This window comes from Astyanax mexicanus, chromosome 6 (genome assembly GCF_023375975.1).
Source record: "Astyanax mexicanus isolate ESR-SI-001 chromosome 6, AstMex3_surface, whole genome shotgun sequence".
NCBI classification, from domain to species: domain Eukaryota; kingdom Metazoa; phylum Chordata; class Actinopteri; order Characiformes; family Acestrorhamphidae; genus Astyanax; species Astyanax mexicanus.
Window position 1 is genome coordinate 16232501 of NC_064413.1, and position 20372 is coordinate 16252872.

The following is a 20372-nucleotide window of genomic DNA, read 5'->3' on the forward strand; positions in this document are numbered from 1 at the left end:
TTCTTATATTAGCTTTCAGGCTTTTCCCAGCTACCAAGACTGTGCCCAGGCTGGTCTCCTTAACACTTTATTTATAAAACCCCCTGTGAGCAAGCCAAAGGCGACAGTGGCAAGGAAAAACTCCCTCAAAGCTGGAGGAAGAAACCTTGGGAGGAAGCAGACTCACAGGGGGGACCCATCCTCCTCAGGTCGTAAACTATGAATGAAAAAAAATCACATTTAATCACGTTAGTTTCCAGTCTACAGTCTGAACCCCTGTCCAGTCTTGGTCATGCTTGTGTGGCTTCGGAAAATGACGGGCCCGAATCAGTCTTCTTCTTCTTTTTCTTCTTCTTCTTCTTCTTCTTCTTCTTATATTAGCTGTCAGGCTTTTCCTAGATACCAAGACTGTGCCCAGGCTGGTCTCCTTAACACTTTATTTATAAAACCCCCTGTGAGCAAGCCAAAGGCAACAGTGGTAAGGAAAAACTCCCTCAAAGCTGGAAGAAAAAACCTTGGGGGGACCCATCCTCCTCAGGTCGTAAACTATTGATGAAAAAATCACACTTAATCACATTAGTTTGCTGTCTACAGTACAAACCCCTGTCCAGTCTTGGTCATGCTTGTGTGGCTTCAGAAAATGACGGGCCCGAATCAGTCTTCTTCTTCTTATTATTATTATTATTATTTTTTCTTCTTCTTCTTCTTATTGTTATTATTTTTTTTCTGCTTATTCTTCTTCATCTTCTTCTTCTTTTTCTTCTTCTTCTTCTTCTTCTTCTTCATCTTCTTCTTATTTTTTTTCTTTTTCTTCTTCTTCATCTTCTTCTTATTTTTTTCTTCTTCTTATTATTATTATTAGTTTTTTTTCTTCTTCTTCTTTTTCTTCTTCTTCTTATTGTTATTATTATTATTATTTTTCTTCTTCTTCTTCTTCTTCTTATTGTTATTATTTTTTTTTTCTTCTTATTCTTCTTCATCTTCTTCTTATTTTTTTCTTCTTCTTCTTCTTCTTATATTAGCTTTCAGGCTTTTCCCAGCTACCAAGACTGTGCCCAGGCTGGTCTCCTTAACACTTTATTTATAAAACCCCCTATGAGCAAGCCAAAGGCGACAGTGGCAAGGAAAAACTCCCTCAAAGCTGGAGGAAGAAACCTTGGGAGGAACCAGACTCACAGGGGGGACCCATCCTCCTCAGGTCGTAAACTATTGATGAAAAAAAATCCCATTTAATCACATTAGTTTGCAGTCTACAGTCTGAACCCCTGTCCAGTCTTGGTCATGCTTATGTGGCTTCGGAAAATGACGGGCCCGAATCACTCTTCTGTTTCTTTTTGTTTTTCGTCTTCTTCTTCTTCTTCTTCTTCTTCTTATTATTATTATTATTATTATTATTATTATTTTCTTCTTCATCTTCTTCTCAGTATTATTATTATTATTTTTCTTCTTCTTCTTCTTATTATTATTATTATTATTATTTTTTTTACTCCATAATAAATACAATAATTAACAATGTTCTTCAAGACATCAATGATATCATGTGATAACCAATAGATTTGCTTATTTTATAGGGCTAAATACATTTCTGAAATTGTTACTTACACTCAACAGATAGGTAGTTGTGTTTCTGGTGTATGTTTGTTAATTAGTCCTGGTTTAATTATGTTTATTTAGCTGTAAAACCAGTTTCTGGTCTATTTTCAGTCTCTGCACGAAAAGCCTGAACCTTCTCCAAAAGAGGATCTACTAAATTTGGATTTGATTAATTTTCTGTTGGGGCCCAAATATATGCATCTGCCTAATTTAGTTTAAAGGATTATTGCAGACTTTTCTGTAAATCCTATAAACTTCATTTCACTTCTCAAATATCACTGTGATCATCTGCTATATGATATATTTAACTAAAATTTACTGATCCGAACAACCAGTGATTTATAAAGGAAAATCATAAAAATGATCAGTGGTGCCCAAACTGTTTCATATCACTCTGTATATGAGGCAAAATATGTAATTTGGACCACTTTTAGTTGCTGTGTGAATGTAGCCTTAGAGAGAGAATCAAAGACACTCACCCTCCCTTCAGGACGATCTGCTGACTGAGGCTCAGGGTTCTAAACACCTCCCTTTAGAACCTGCTGGTCACCATGGAGACGCTGCTGAGCTGCCTGTTCTAGAATTGTATGACATCACTGAGGGCATCACACTGCATCCAGTTCCATCTGAACTGAATGACTCCAGCCACCATTACCTAGTTTATTCACAGTGCCTAAAACCTTCATGCATGGAAACTGTGATTAAAAACCAGGGTTATTCCAACAAATATTGATTTCTTTGCATTATTTGAGTTCTGAAAGCTCTGCATCATTTTTGTTATATCAGCTATTTTTTTTTATTTTCTGCAAATAAATGCTCTAAATGACAATATTTTTATTTGGAATTTGGGAGAAATTTACAGAATAAAACAACAATGTTAATTTTACTCAAACATATAAGTATAATTAGAGTGTGTGTGTGTGTGTGTGCGCGCATGCAAACTGATGTAAAATAAACTTAAAGCAAATACGTAACCATTATGAATAGCCTTAATAGCATATACAGCGAAATCAGCTTTCATTTCAATTTGTCTTATGTAGAAAAGCAAAAAATAATTACAATTTAAAAAATATGTATAGTTTAATAAACAATATGGAATAAATACATCACTATACTTATGTACATCAATCCATATGTTTAGATTGTTTGTACCCAGCAAAACAAATGTGTCCATATTGTAAGCAAGATTGTGTCTTTTAATAATTTAACAAGAAAAAATAAGTATAAAGTGAAAATTATAGAGACATGTTATAATTAAGGAAAGAAAAAAAAAAGTAAAACATTTTACAGTCCAAAAATATTGTCAAGTAGCCTGTACAAATGCTATCAATTAGTCGGTACCACTTTAAAATAAGACTACCTTTATAAATGGTTCATAAATGCTTTACAATTAGTTACCTTTATAAAGGTAGTGCTACCAAGTGCTACCAATTAGTCTTTATAAATAATACATATCACAGGAAATAAGTAGAAAATATTGGCTACCTAAATAGATATTTTAAAAATGAGAAAATTAATTGCCATTAAGAAAAAAACAATAAGAGAGTAGAATCATGTCTGGAATTTGAACTAGGCTTCCATCCAGCCACTACACCATCCATCGTAGGTGCTTACTCTGCTGAGCCACTGAGTAACACACGTGTCTCAGGTCTCATATTAATAAGACTCATTCAGAATAGTGATGTATATATTTTTATTATTTTAAACAATTTTGTAATAGCAAATATGTGTGGTTTTTAAAAGTAACACTGTCTATTACAATTGATAATTAATTCATAGCAATTATTGTGTAGATTTTACTTGCATTTCCTTGTTATTCATTAAGTAAGTTATTGTTGTCTTTTCCTATTGTAGTGATGATTACGATATAAATAGCCTAAATAATACATTAGTAACATGTTTTTGGCATATTATTGTAAAGATTGTGAGTTTTTCACGGTTCCTGCTGGGAAAGTCAGACCAAACGCGTATAGAAACACCTTTGTTAAGACCACGGTGGTTCAAACCAACATAGTTCAGACTTCTGTGGTACCAACAAAGTACAATGGTTTCGGCAAAAGGTATAGATTCAAGAGATAATATCTTTCTAACAAAATGCTATCAAATTTATTTTCAAGTATATCAACTCTGAAAACATGCGATTTTCTTTGAGCAAAGAGTACCATTCGGAATAGAATAACATACCCATTTTAAAATCAGTAATTGAACCGATTTTAAAACCAAATTTGTTGCAGAATTCAGAGTAAGATCTAAAACTGTGATTACGTAACTGTTAAATAACCTAAACATTACTGTTAAACAAAATATGCATAAACAAGGATTTGCCCTTATGGATAATATGTTTATTGTTCCAGAGTAACAGCTCATGAGGTGAGAAATAATGTTTGTAGATCATCAACCAGTAAGCATCTTCTGTACACTGTTTACTATATTATATAGAGTATAATTTAAAGAGCTAATATTTATTGCATTTTAGTCATTTTAATACCAAGCATGTGCAGATATACTGGGCTGGCATAGGGTTTTAAGAGAAAAGTTATTATGGTCAATTTGACATTCACGAGAGCGAATCTCCTGCAGTAAATGCAGTGAGGTATAAAGAAAGAAATAAAAATGAAAGCTTGTATAGTTGCTAGTATAGTTGTGATGCTGATTTTGAGCTTATAAAAATCTTATTTTGCTAAATATAACATGTGCCAGGTCCAGAGAATCAGTTACTTAGTAATGCATGATTCTAATCTGTCCATTTTTCTAGTAACTAGTAATCTAAAGTGTTACTATTTCCAATCCAGTAAACACATAAAAGTTAAATATTAAGTCACTGTGCGTTACTATTTTTTTTCTTTAGATAGTGTAGCATCCGGCTGGTTGCATTGAAAGGATGGATGAGAAAGATGTTTACAGTCGTCGCTTTATTGCTGAAACTTACAATGATTGCTGTTTTTTAGAGGGCTCTGGTTATTAGAGCCACTACCAGGGGGCCCTAGAGAAGAGAAAGGAATACCATTACTGGGCTCTTGATCCCGAGGGCCCCTGCTATGGGTCCCTTGACTTCCATAGAAGTCGTTTACCATGGCTCCTTGACTTTTTAGGTACCTACAAAGTTTTAGACAAGCTTCCATATTCCATAACAGACTTTTTATTGCAAATATGCAATTCAGGCCCTTACTTATTGTTTCTGAATTTGTATTGTTTCAATTTTATTATGTTCAATTTCTCTTAAGCGCAGAGACACAAATTAATTTCTTTATTTGATGAATGCTATCTTTGACACCGATTAAATTGAGTGAATGTGGCCAAGGGTGTGACAACAAGCCATTTGATTAGTTTTATGTTTCCCCTTTAATAAACAACAGTAAAGAGACCAACGTTCACTCTAGCTCTGAAGGAATGCATGAAAGAAAAATTGCCTTTTCATACAACAGAACTGCAAGATAGTTCCACTGAGCAGCACAATTTGATTTGGTGACAGATGATGAAACAGCAAGTAGTTTTTGTTGTAGTAGCTTTGGCTGCGTATGCATGTAACCCTGATATATTTTTTCTGATTATTTATTGGAAAACATTTTATTCAGCTTGTTATTCAATGACTATTTAATGACATTTTGGCATGACTTACATGTTCAAGGCAGTGTGAAGGAGTCTCGACAATATTAGTATGTATGAGTTTTGTTGAAAGAACGATCATTAGTGTGATTGCAGTAATGCAATCACAGTATTGTTCTTCTTAAGTCTTATTCTTCTTCTTCTTCTTCTTCTTCTTATTAGTGTGATTGCAGTAATGCAATCACAGTATTGATCTTCTTAAGTCTTATTCTTCTTCTTCTTCTTCTTCTTCTTATTATTATTAGTGTGATTGCAGTAATGCAATCACAGTATTGATCTTCTTAAGTCTTATTCTTCTTCTTCTTCTTCTTATTATTATTATTATTTTTATTATTATTATTAGTGTGATTGCAGTAATGCAATCACAGTATTGTTCTTCTTAAGTCTTATTCTTCTTATTATTATTAGTGTGATTGCAGTAATGCAATCACAGTATTGTTCTTCTTAAGTCTTATTCTTATTATTATTATTATTATTATTATTAGTGTGATTGCAGTAATGCAATCACAGTATTGTTCTTCTTAAGTCTTATTCTTCTTCTTCTTATTATTAGTGTGATTGCAGTAATGCAATCACAGTATTGTTCTTCTTAAGTCTTATTCTTCTTATTATTATTATTATTATTATTATTAGTGTGATTGCAGTAATGCAATCACAGTATTGATCTTCTTAAGTCTGTTTCTTATTATTATTATTATTATTATTAGTGTGATTGCAGATCACACTATTGATCTTCTTAAGTCTGTTTCTTATTATTATTATTATTATTATTCCACCTGTTTTTTGTCCGGTTAACTAGTGCCGCAGTTTTCGAAATATCGACTTCGTTCAAAAGAGAAAACGTGCGTCCATATCGGGAATGGTGGGCTTGTATACAGCTTTCCGATCGGACTTACGTTTTTCGTAAAAACTTCGTAAGTACGCGTTTTTTTGACCATTGAAAATGAATGGGCAGAACTTTGCACGCCCGTGGACGTCGCAATTTTTGAAATACGAAGATGAAACCAATTGAGGACCTGTAGAACTTATTGAGCTCTTTCCGAAAATATGCGTTACGAAAAGTTACGACGTACGGATTTCGTACGAATGTCGTACGAAGTGGCCCCATTGGAATGAATGGGGCCAATCGGAGGACGGCAGCTAGATCGAAGGACAGGTAGCTAGAACTCCAGTACTGTGAGTGTATGGAGCAGCTATGGGATAAAACAGCATTAGGTCAAAAGTTTGGACACCCCGGCACCCCAGTACTGTGTGTAATGGAGCCACGGGTCAAAAGTTTGGACACCCCGGCCCCCCAGTACTGTGTGTAATGGAGCCACGGGTCAAAAGTTTGGACACCCCCGAACGGCCAGAGCAACCTAGCGTGCATAGCTGATTGATGTATTTGCACGTTGCGTAGCAACGTGCAAACACCATTTAATCAAATTTATGCATATACATCACCTAGCAACCACCTAGAAACACCATAGCAACCACCCTGGATACCATAGCAACACCTTAGCAACCGCCTAGCAACACCCTAGCAACCACCTAGCAACCACCTAGCAACACCTTAGCAACCACCCCGGATACCATAGCAACACCTAAGCAACCGCCTGGCAACACCTTAGCAACCACCTAGCAACACCTTAGCAACCACCCCGGATACCATAGCAACACCTTAGCAACCGCCTAGCAACACCTTAGCAACCACCTACCAACCACTTAGCAACACCTTAGCAACCTCCCCGGATACCATAGCAACCGCCTAGCAACACCCTAGCAACCACCTAGCAACACCTTAGCAACCACTCCGGATACCATAGCAACACCTTAGCAACCGCCTAGCAACACCCTAGCAACCACCTAGCAACCACCTAGCAACACCTTAGCAACCACCCCGGATACCATAGCAACACCTTAGCAACCGCCTAGCAACACCCTAGCAACCACCTAGCAACCACCTAGCAACACCTTAGCAACCACCCAGGATACCATAGCAACACCTTAGCAACCGCCTAGCAACACCCTAGCAACCACCTAGCAACCACCTAGCAACACCTTAGCAACCACCCCGGATACCATAGCAACACCTTAGCAACCGCCTAGCAACACCCTAGCAACCACCTAGCAACACCTTAGCAACCACCCCGGATACCATAGCAACACCTTAGCAACCGCCTAGCAACACCCTAGCAACCACCTAGCAACCACCTAGCAACCACCTAGCAACCACCTAGCAACACCTTAGCAACCACCCCGGATACCATAGCAACACCTTAGCAACCGCCTAGCAACCGCCTAGCAACCACCTAGCAACCACCTAGCAACACCTTAGCAACCACCCCGGATACCATAGCAACACCTTAGCAACCGCCTAGCAACACCCTAGCAACCACCTAGCAACCACCTAGCAACACCTTAGCAACCACCCCGGATACCATAGCAACACCTTAGCAACCGCCTAGCAACACCCTAGCAACCACCTAGCAACACCTTAGCAACCACCCCGGATACCATAGCAACACCTTAGCAACCGCCTAGCAACACCCTAGCAACCACCTAGCAACCACCTAGCAACACCTTAGCAACCACCCAAGATACCATAGCAACACCTTAGCAACCGCCTAGCAACACCCTAGCAACCACCTAGCAACACCTTAGCAACCACCCCGGATACCATAGCAACACCTTAGCAACCGCCTAGCAACACCTTAGCAACCACCTAGCAACCACCTAGCAACCACCTAGCAACACCTTTGCAACCACCCCAAATACCATAGCAACACCTTAGCAACCGCGTAGCAACACCTTAGCAACCGCCTAGCAACACCTTAGCAACCACCTAGTAACCACCTAGCAACACCTTAGCAACCACCCCAGATACCCTAGCAACACCTTAGCAACCGCCTAGCAACACCTTAGCAACCACCTAGCAACATCTTAGCAACCACCCCGGATACCATAGCAACACCTTAGCAACACCTTAGCAGATACCAGCCAGCACTGCAATCACACTCGCAGTTTCTGCAGGAACTGCAATCTAGTTAGTGTGATTGCAGTAATGCAATCACAGTATTGTTATTCTTAAGTCTTATTCTTATTATTATTATTATTATTCCACCTGTTTTTTGTCCGGTTAACTAGTGCCGCAGTTTTCGAAATATCGACTTCGTTCAAAAGAGAAAACGTGCGTCCATATCGGGAATGGTGGGCTTGTATACAGCTTTCCGATCGGACTTACGTTTTTCGTAAAAACTTCGTAAGTACGCGTTTTTTTGCCCATAGAAAATGAATGGGCAGAACTTTGCACGTCCGTGGACGTCGCAATTTTTGAAATACTAAGATGAAACCAATTGAGGACCTGTAGAACTTATTGAGCTCTTTCCGAAAATATGCGTTACGAAAAGTTACGACGTACGGATTTCGTACGAATGTCGTACGAAGTGGCCCCATTGGAATGAATGGGGCCAATCGGAGGACGGCAGCTAGATCGAAGGACAGGTAGCTAGAACTCCAGTACTGTGAGTGTATGGAGCAGCTATGGGATAAAACAGCATTAGGTCAAAAGTTTGGACACCCCGGCCCCACAGTACTGTGTGTAATGGAGCCACGGGTCAAAAGTTTGGACACCCCGGCCCCCCAGTACTGTGTGTAATGGAGCCACGGGTCAAAAGTTTGGACACCCCCGAACGGCCAGAGCAACCTAGCGTGCATAGCTGATTGATGTATTTGCACGTTGCGTAGCAACGTGCAAACACCATTTAATCAAATTTATGCATATACATCACCTAGCAACCACCTAGAAACACCATAGCAACCACCCTGGATACCATAGCAACACCTTAGCAACCGCCTAGCAACACCATAGCAACCACCTAGCAACCATCTAGCAACACCTTAGCAACCACCCCAGATACCATAGCAACACCTTAGCAACCGCCTAGCAACACCCTAGCAACCACCTAGCAACCACCTAGCAACACCTTAGCAACCACCCCGGATACCATAGCAACACCTTAGCAACCGCCTAGCAACACCCTAGCAACCACCTAGCAACCACCTAGCAACACCTTAGCAACCACCCTGGATACCATAGCAACACCTTAGCAACCGCCTAGCAACACCCTAGCAACCACCTAGCAACACCTTAGCAACCACCCCGGATACCATAGCAACACCTTAGCAACCGCCTAGCAACACCCTAGCAACCACCTAGCAACCACCTAGCAACACCTTAGCAACCACCCCGGATACCATAGCAACACCTTAGCAACCGCCTAGCAACACCCTAGCAACCACCTAGCAACCACCTAGCAACACCTTAGCAACCACCCCGGATACCATAGCAACACCTTAGCAACCGCCTAGCAACACCCTAGCAACCACATAGCAACCACCTAGCAACACCTTAGCAACCACCCCAGATACCATAGCAACACCTTAGCAACCGCCTAGCAACACCCTAGCAACCACCTAGCAACACCTTAGCAACCACCCTGGATACCATAGCAACACCTTAGCAACCGCCTAGCAACACCCTAGCAACCACCTAGCAACCACCTAGCAACACCTTAGCAACCACCCCGGATACCATAGCAACACCTTAGCAACCGCCTAGCAACACCCTAGCAACCACCTAGCAACCACCTAGCAACACCTTAGCAACCACCCCGGATACCATAGCAACACCTTAGCAACCGCCTAGCAACACCCTAGCAACCACCTAGCAACACCTTAGCAACCACCCCGGATACCATAGCAACACCTTAGCAACCGCCTAGCAACAACTTAGCAACCACCTAGCAACCACCTAGCAACACCTTAGCAACCACCCCGGATACCATAGCAACACCTTAGCAACCGCCTAGCAACACCTTAGCAACCACCTAGCAACCAGCTAGCAACACCTTAGCAACCACCCCGGATACCATAGCAACACCTTAGCAACCGCCTAGCAACACCTTAGCAACCACCTAGCAACACCTTAGCAACCACCCCAGATACCATAGCAACACCTTAGCAACCGCCTAGCAACACCTTAGCAACCACCTAGCAACCACTTAGCAACACCTTAGCAACCACCCCGGATACCATAGCCACACCTTAGCAACCACTTAGCAACACCTTAGCAACACCACAGCAGATACCAGCCAGCACTGCAATCACACTCGCAGTTTCTGTAGGAACTGCAATCTAGTTATTATTATTATTCCACCTGTTTTTTGTCCGGTTAACTAGTGCCGCAGTTTTCAAAATATCGACTTCGTTCAAAAGAGAAAACGTGCGTCCATATCGGGAATGGTGGGCTTGTATACAGCTTTCCGATCGGACTTACGTTTTTCGTAAAAACTTCGTAAGTACACGTTTTTTTGCCCATTGAAAATGAATGGGCAGAACTTTGCACGCCCGTGGACGTCGCAATTTTTGAAATACGAAGATGAAACCAATTGAGGACCTGTAGAACTTATTGAGCTCTTTCCGAAAATATGCGTTACGAAAAGTTACGACGTACGGATTTCGTACGAATGTCGTACGAAGTGGCCCCATTGGAATGAATGGGGCCAATCGGAGGACGGCAGCTAGATCGAAGGACAGGTAGCTAGAACTCCAGTACTGTGTGTAATGGAGCAGCTATGGGATAAAACAGCATTAGGTCAAAAGTTTGGACACCCCGGCCCCCCAGTACTGTGTGTAATGGAGCCACGGGTCAAAAGTTTGGACACCCCGGCCCCCCAGTACTGTGTGTAATGGAGCCACGGGTCAAAAGTTTGGACACCCCCGAACGGCCAGAGCAACCTAGCGTGCATAGCTGATTGATGTATTTGCACGTTGCGTAGCAACGTGCAAACACCATTTAATCAAATTTATGCATATACATCACCTAGCAACCACCTAGAAACACCATAGCAACCACCCTGGATACCATAGCAACACCTTAGCAACCGCCTAGCAACACCATAGCAACCACCTAGCAACCATCTAGCAACACCTTAGCAACCACCCCAGATACCATAGCAACACCTTAGCAACCGCCTAGCAACACCCTAGCAACCACCTAGCAACCACCTAGCAACACCTTAGCAACCACCCCGGATACCATAGCAACACCTTAGCAACCGCCTAGCAACACCCTAGCAACCACCTAGCAACCACCTAGCAACACCTTAGCAACCACCCCGGATACCATAGCAACACCTTAGCAACCGCCTAGCAACACCCTAGCAACCACCTAGCAACCACCTAGCAACACCTTAGCAACCACCCCGGATACCATAGCAACACCTTAGCAACCGCCTAGCAACACCCTAGCAACCACCTAGCAACCACCTAGCAACACCTTAGCAACCACCCCGGATACCATAGCAACACCTTAGCAACCGCCTAGCAACACCCTAGCAACCACCTAGCAACACCTTAGCAACCACCCTGGATACCATAGCAACACCTTAGCAACCGCCTAGCAACACCCTAGCAACCACCTAGCAACCACCTAGCAACACCTTAGCAACCACCCCGGATACCATAGCAACACCTTAGCAACCGCCTAGCAACACCCTAGCAACCACCTAGCAACCACCTAGCAACACCTTAGCAACCACCCCGGATACCATAGCAACACCTTAGCAACCGCCTAGCAACACCCTAGCAACCACCTAGCAACACCTTAGCAACCACCCCGGATACCATAGCAACACCTTAGCAACCGCCTAGCAACAACTTAGCAACCACCTAGCAACCACCTAGCAACACCTTAGCAACCACCCCGGATACCATAGCAACACCTTAGCAACCGCCTAGCAACACCTTAGCAACCACCTAGCAACCAGCTAGCAACACCTTAGCAACCACCCCGGATACCATAGCAACACCTTAGCAACCGCCTAGCAACACCTTAGCAACCACCTAGCAACACCTTAGCAACCACCCCAGATACCATAGCAACACCTTAGCAACCGCCTAGCAACACCTTAGCAACCACCTAGCAACCACTTAGCAACACCTTAGCAACCACCCCGGATACCATAGCCACACCTTAGCAACCACTTAGCAACACCTTAGCAACACCACAGCAGATACCAGCCAGCACTGCAATCACACTCGCAGTTTCTGTAGGAACTGCAATCTAGTTATTATTATTATTCCACCTGTTTTTTGTCCGGTTAACTAGTGCCGCAGTTTTCGAAATATCGACTTCGTTCAAAAGAGAAAACGTGCGTCCATATCGGGAATGGTGGGCTTGTATACAGCTTTCCGATCGGACTTACGTTTTTCGTAAAAACTTCGTAAGTACGCGTTTTTTTGCCCATAGAAAATGAATGGGCAGAACTTTGCACGTCCGTGGACGTCGCAATTTTTGAAATACTAAGATGAAACCAATTGAGGACCTGTAGAACTTATTGAGCTCTTTCCGAAAATATGCGTTACGAAAAGTTACGACGTACGGATTTCGTACGAATGTCGTACGAAGTGGCCCCATTGGAATGAATGGGGCCAATCGGAGGACGGCAGCTAGATCGAAGGACAGGTAGCTAGAACTCCAGTACTGTGAGTGTATGGAGCAGCTATGGGATAAAACAGCATTAGGTCAAAAGTTTGGACACCCCGGCCCCCCAGTACTGTGTGTAATGGAGCCACGGGTCAAAAGTTTGGACACCCCTGAACGGCCAGAGCAACCTAGCGTGCATAGCTGATTGATGTATTTGCACGTTGCGTAGCAACGTGCAAACACCATTTAATCAAATTTATGCATATACATCACCTAGCAACCACCTAGAAACACCATAGCAACCACCCTGGATACCATAGCAACACCTTAGCAACCGCCTAGCAACACCATAGCAACCACCTAGCAACCATCTAGCAACACCTTAGCAACCACCCCAGATACCATAGCAACACCTTAGCAACCGCCTAGCAACACCCTAGCAACCACCTAGCAACCACCTAGCAACACCTTAGCAACCACCCCGGATACCATAGCAACACCTTAGCAACCGCCTAGCAACACCCTAGCAACCACCTAGCAACCACCTAGCAACACCTTAGCAACCACCCTGGATACCATAGCAACACCTTAGCAACCGCCTAGCAACACCCTAGCAACCACCTAGCAACACCTTAGCAACCACCCCGGATACCATAGCAACACCTTAGCAACCGCCTAGCAACACCCTAGCAACCACCTAGCAACACCTTAGCAACCACCCCGGATACCATAGCAACACCTTAGCAACCGCCTAGCAACACCCTAGCAACCACCTAGCAACCACCTAGCAACACCTTAGCAACCACCCCGGATACCATAGCAACACCTTAGCAACCGCCTAGCAACACCCTAGCAACCACCTAGCAACCACCTAGCAACACCTTAGCAACCACCCCGGATACCATAGCAACACCTTAGCAACCGCCTAGCAACACCCTAGCAACCACCTAGCAACACCTTAGCAACCACCCTGGATACCATAGCAACACCTTAGCAACCGCCTAGCAACACCCTAGCAACACCCTAGCAACCACCTAGCAACACCTTAGCAACCACCCCGGATACCATAGCAACACCTTAGCAACCGCCTAGCAACACCCTAGCAACCACCTAGCAACACCTTAGCAACCACCCCGGATACCATAGCAACACCTTAGCAACCGCCTAGCAACAACTTAGCAACCACCTAGCAACCACCTAGCAACACCTTAGCAACCACCCCGGATACCATAGCAACACCTTAGCAACCGCCTAGCAACACCTTAGCAACCACCTAGCAACCAGCTAGCAACACCTTAGCAACCACCCCGGATACCATAGCAACACCTTAGCAACCGCCTAGCAACACCTTAGCAACCACCTAGCAACACCTTAGCAACCACCCCAGATACCATAGCAACACCTTAGCAACCGCCTAGCAACACCTTAGCAACCACCTAGCAACCACTTAGCAACACCTTAGCAACCACCCCGGATACCATAGCCACACCTTAGCAACCACTTAGCAACACCTTAGCAACACCACAGCAGATACCAGCCAGCACTGCAATCACACTCGCAGTTTCTGTAGGAACTGCAATCTAGTTATTATTATTCCACCTGTTTTTTGTCCGGTTAACTAGTGCCGCAGTTTTCGAAATATCGACTTCGTTCAAAAGAGAAAACGTGCGTCCATATCGGGAATGGTGGGCTTGTATACAGCTTTCCGATCGGACTTACGTTTTTCGTAAAAACTTCGTAAGTACGCGTTTTTTTGCCCATTGAAAATGAATGGGCAGAACTTTGCACGCCCGTGGACGTCGCAATTTTTGAAATACGAAGATGAAACCAATTGAGGACCTGTAGAACTTATTGAGCTCTTTCCGAAAATATGCGTTACGAAAAGTTACGACGTACGGATTTCGTACGAATGTCGTACGAAGTGGCCCCATTGGAATGAATGGGGCCAATCGGAGGACAGCAGCTAGATCGAAGGACAGGTAGCTAGAACTCCAGTACTGTGAGTGTATGGAGCAGCTATGGGATTAATCAGCGTTAGGTCAAAAGTTTGGACACCCTGGCCCCCCCCAGTACTGTGTGTAATGGAGCCATGGGTCAAAAGTTTGGACACCCCGGCCCCCCAGTACTGTGTGTAATGGAGCCACGGGTCAAAAGTTTGGACACCCCCGAACGGCCAGAGCAACCTAGCGTGCATAGCTGATTGATGTATTTGCACGTTGCGTAGCAACGTGCAAACACCATTTAATCTAATTTATGCATATAAATCACCTAGCAACCACCTAGAAACACCATAGCAACCACCACAGATACCATAGCAACACCTTAGCAACCACCTAGCAACACCTTAGCAACCACCTAGCAACCACCTAGCAACACCTTAGCAACCTCCCCGGATACCATAGCAACACCTTAGCAACCGCCTAGCAACACCTTAGCAACCGCATAGCAACCACTTAGCAACACCTTAGCAACCACCCCGGATACCATAGCAACACCTTAGCAACCGCCTAGCAACCACCTAGCAACACCTTAGCAACCACCCAGGATACCATAGCAACACATTAGCAACCGCCTAGCAACACCTTAGCAACCACCTAGCAACACCTTAGCAACCACCCCGAATACCATAGCAACACCTTAGCAACCGCCTAGCAACACCCTAGCAACCACCTAGCAACCACCTAGCAACACCTTAGCAACCACCCCGGATACCATAGCAACACCTTAGCAACCGCCTAGCAACACCCTAGCAACAACCTAGCAACCACCTAGCAACACCTTAGCAACCACCCCGGATACCATAGCAACACCTTAGCAACCGCCTAGCAACACCCTAGCAACCACCTAGCAACACCTTAGCAACCACCCCGGATACCATAGCAACACCTTAGCAACTGCCTAGCAACACCATAGCAACCACCTAGCAACCATCTAGCAACACCTTAGCAACCACCCCGGATACCATAGCAACACCTTATCAACCGCCTAGCAACACCCTAGCAACCACCTAGCAACCACCTAGCAACACCTTAGCAACCACCCCGGATACCATAGCAACACCTTAGCAACCGCCTAGCAACACCTTAGCAACCACCTAGCAACCACCTAGCAACACCCTAGCAACCACCCCGGATACCATAGCAACACCTTAGCAACCGCCTAGCAACACCTTAGCAACCACCTAGCAACCACCTAGCAACACCTTAGCAACCACCCCGGATACCATAGCAACACCTTAGCAACCGCCTAGCAACACCTTAGCAACCGCCTAGCAACACCCTAGCAACAACCTAGCAACCACCTAGCAACACCTTAGCAACCACCCCGGATACCATAGCAACGCCTTAGCAACCGCCTAGCAACACCCTAGCAACCACCTAGCAACCACCTAGCAACACCTTAGCAACCACCCCGGATACCATAGCAACACCTTAGCAACCGCCTAGCAACACCATAGCAACCACCTAGCAACCATCTAGCAACACCTTAGCAACCACCCCGGATACCATAGCAACACCTTAGCAACCGCCTAGCAACACCCTAGCAACCACCTAGCAACCACCTAGCAACACCTTAGCAACCACCCCGGATACCATAGCAACACCTTAGCAACCGCCTAGCAACACCTTAGCAACCACCTAGCAACCACCTAGCAACACCCTAGCAACCACCCCGGATACCATAGCAACACCTTAGCAACCGCCTAGCAACACCTTAGCAACCACCTAGCAACCACCTAGCAACACCTTAGCAACCACCCCGGATACCATAGCAACACCTTAGCAACCGCCTAGCAACACCTTAGCAACCACCTAGCAACCAACTAGCAACACCTTAGCAACCACCCCGGATACCATAGCAACACCTTAGCAACCGCCTAGCAACACCCTAGCAACCACCTAGCAACCACCTAGCAACACCTTAGCAACCACCCCGGATACCATAGCAACCGCCTAGCAACACCCTAGCAACACCCTAGCAACCACCTAGCAACCACCTAGCAACACCTTAGCAACCACCCCGGATACCATAGCAACACCTTAGCAACCGCCTAGCAACACCTTAGCAACCACCTAGCAACCACCTAGCAACCACCTAGCAACCACCTAGCAACACCTTAGCAACCACCCCAAATACCATAGCAACACCTTAGCAACCGCCTAGCAACACCTTAGCAACCACCTAGCAACACCTTCGCAACCACCTAGTAACCACCTAGCAACACCTTAGCAACCACCCCAGATACCATAGCAACACCTTAGCAACCGCCTAGCAACAGCTTAGCAACCACCTAGCAACATCTTAGCAACCACCCCGGATACCATAGCAACACCTTAGCAACACCTTAGCAGATACCAGCCAGCACTGCAATCACACTCGCAGTTTCTGCAGGAACTGCAATCTAGTTCCACCTGTTTTTTGTCCGGTTAACTAGTGCCGCAGTTTTCGAAATATCGACTTCGTCCAAAAGAGAAAACGTGCGTACATATCGGGAATGGTGGGCTTGTATACAGCTTTCCGATCGGACTTACGTTTTTCGTAAAAACTTCGTAAGTACGCGTTTTTTTGACCATTGAAAATGAATGGGCAGAACTTTGCACGCCCGTGGACGTCGCAATTTTTGAAATACGAAGATGAAACCAATTGATGACCTGTAGAACTTATTGAGCTCTTTCCGAAAATATGCGTTACGAAAAGTTACGACGTACGGATTTCGTACGATTGTCGTACGAAGTGGCCCCATTGGAATGAATGGGGCCAATCGGAGGACGGCAGCTAGATCGAAGGACAGGTAGCTAGAACTCCAGTACTGTGAGTGTATGGAGCAGCTATGGGATAAAACAGCATTAGGTCAAAAGTTTGGACACCCCGGCCCCCCAGTACTGTGTGTAATAGAGCCACGGGTCAAAAGTTTGGACACCCCGGCCCCCCAGTACTGTGTGTAATGGAGCCACGGGTCAAAAGTTTGGACACCCCCGAACGGCCAAAGCAACCTAGCGTGCATAGCTGATTGATGTATTTGCACGTTGCGTAGCAACGTGCAAACACCATTTAATCTAATTTATGCATATACATCACCTAGCAACCACCTAGTAACACCTTAGCAACCACCTAGCAACCACCTAGCAACACCTTAGCAACCACCCCGGATACCATAGCAACACCTTAGCAACCGCCTAGCAACACCTTAGCAACCACCTAGCAAACACCTAGCAACACCTTAGCAACCACCCCGGATACCATAGCAACACCTTAGCAACCGCCTAGCAACACCTTAGCAACCACCTAGCAACCACCTAGCAACACCTTAGCAACCACCCCGGATACCATAGCAACACCTTAGCAACCGCCTAGCAACAACTTAGCAACCACCTAGCAACCACCTAGCAACACCTTAGCAACCACCCCGGATACCATAGCAACACCTTAGCAACCGCCTAGCAACACCCTAGCAACCACCTAGCAACACCTTAGCAACCACCCCGGATACCATAGCAACACCTTAGCAACCGCCTAGCAACACCCTAGCAACCACCTAGCAACCACCTAGCAACACCTTAGCAACCACCCCGGATACCATAGCAACACCTTAGCAACCGCCTAGCAACACCCTAGCAACCACCTAGCAACACCTTAGCAACCACCCAAGATACCATAGCAACACCTTAGCAACCGCCTAGCAACCACCTAGCAACACCTTAGCAACCACCCCGGATACCATAGCAACACCTTAGCAACCGCCTAGCAACACCCTAGCAACCACCTAGCAACCACCTAGCAACACCTTAGCAACCACCCAAGATACCATAGCAACACCTTAGCAACCGCCTAGCAACACCCTAGCAACCGCCTAGCAACACCTTAGTTACCACCTAGCAACCACCTAGCAACCACCTAGCAACACCTTAGCAACCACCCCGGATACCATAGCAACACCTTAGCAACCGCCTAGCAACACCTTAGCAACCGCCTAGCAACACCTTAGCAACCACCTAGTAACCACCTAGCAACACCTTAGCAACCACCCCAGATACCATAGCAACACCTTAGCAACCGCCTAGCAACACCTTAGCAACCGCCTAGCAACACCTTAGCAACCACCTAGCAACCACCTAGTAACCACCTAGCAACACCTTAGCAACCACCCCAGATACCATAGCAACACCTTAGCAACCGCCTAGCAACACCTTAGCAACCGCCTAGCAACACCTTAGCAACCACCTAGCAACCACCTAGCAACACCTTAGCAACCACCACGGATACCATAGCAACACCTTAGCAACCGCCTAGCAACCACCTAGCAACCACCTAGCAACACCTTAGCAACCACCCCGGATACCATAGCAACACCTTAGCAACCACCTAGCAACACCTTAGCAACCACCTAGCAACACCATAGCAGATACCAGCCAGCACTGCAATCACACTCGCAGTTTCTGTAGGAACTGCAATCTAGTTATTATTATTATTCCACCTGTTTTTTGTCCGGTTAACTAGTGCCGCAGTTTTCGAAATATCGACTTCGTCCAAAAGAGAAAACGTGCGTCCTTATCGGGAATGGTGGGCTTGTATACAGCTTTCCGATCGGACTTACGTTTTTCGTAAAAACTTCGTAAGTACGCGTTTTTTTGCCCATTGAAAATGAATGGGCAGAACTTTGCACGCCCGTGGATGTCGCAATTTTTGAAATACGAAGATGAACCCAATTGAGGACCTGTAGAACTTATTGAGCTCTTTCCGAAAATATGCGTTACGAAAAGTTACGTCGTACGGATTTCGTACGATTGTCGTACGAAGTGGCCCCATTGGAATGAATGGGGCCAATCGGAGGACGGCAGCTAGATCGAAGGACAGGTAGCTAGAACTCCAGTACTGTGTGTAATGGAGCAGCTATGGGATAAAACAGCGTTAGGTCAAAAGTTTGGACAGCCCGGCCCCCCAGTACTGTGTGTAATGGAGCCATGGGTCAAAAGTTTGGACACCCCGGCCCCCCAGTACTGTGTGTAATGGAGCCACGGGTCAAAAGTTTGGACACCCCCGAACGGCCAGAGCAACCTAGCGTGCATAGCTGATTGATGTATTTGCACGTTGCGTAGCAACGTGCAAACACCATTTAATCTAATTTATGCATATAAATCACCTAGCAACCACCTAGAAACACCATAGCAACCACCACAGATACCATAGCAACACCTTAGCAACCACCTAGCAACACCTTAGCAACCACCTAGCAACCACCTAGCAACACCTTAGCAACCTCCCCGGATACCATAGCAACACCTTAGCAACCGCCTAGCAACACCTTAGCAACCACCTAGCAACCACCTAGCAACACCTTAGCAACCACCCCGGATACCATAGCAACACCTTAGCAACCGCCTAGCAACACCTTAGCAACCACCTAGCAACACCTTAGCAACCACCCCGGATACCATAGCAACACCTTAGCAACCACCTAGCAACCACCTAGCAACACCTTAGCAACCACCCCGGATACCATAGCAACACCTTAGCAACCGCCTAGCAACACCTTAGCAACCACCTAGCAACACCTTAGCAACCACCCCGGATACCATAGCAACACCTTAGCAACCGCCTAGCAACACCCTAGCAACCACCTAGCAACCACCTAGCAACACCTTAGCAGCCACCCCGGATACCATAGCAACACCTTAGCAACCGCCTAGCAACACCTTAGCAACCACCTAGCAACCACCTAGCAACA

The 20372-nt window shown here is 45.1% G+C and overlaps 1 long non-coding RNA gene across 1 annotated transcript; it reads right to left on the bottom strand.

Moving 5' to 3' along the window:
* Window positions 1-63: 63 nt before the first annotated feature.
* LOC125802497 (uncharacterized) lies at window positions 64-2394 on the bottom strand. The gene is made up of 2 exons (XR_007439631.1): window positions 1135-2394; window positions 64-145 (listed from the first exon to the last, which is right to left on the bottom strand). It is a non-coding gene; the product is annotated as an uncharacterized LOC125802497 (long non-coding RNA).
* Window positions 2395-20372: the final 17978 nt, after the last annotated feature.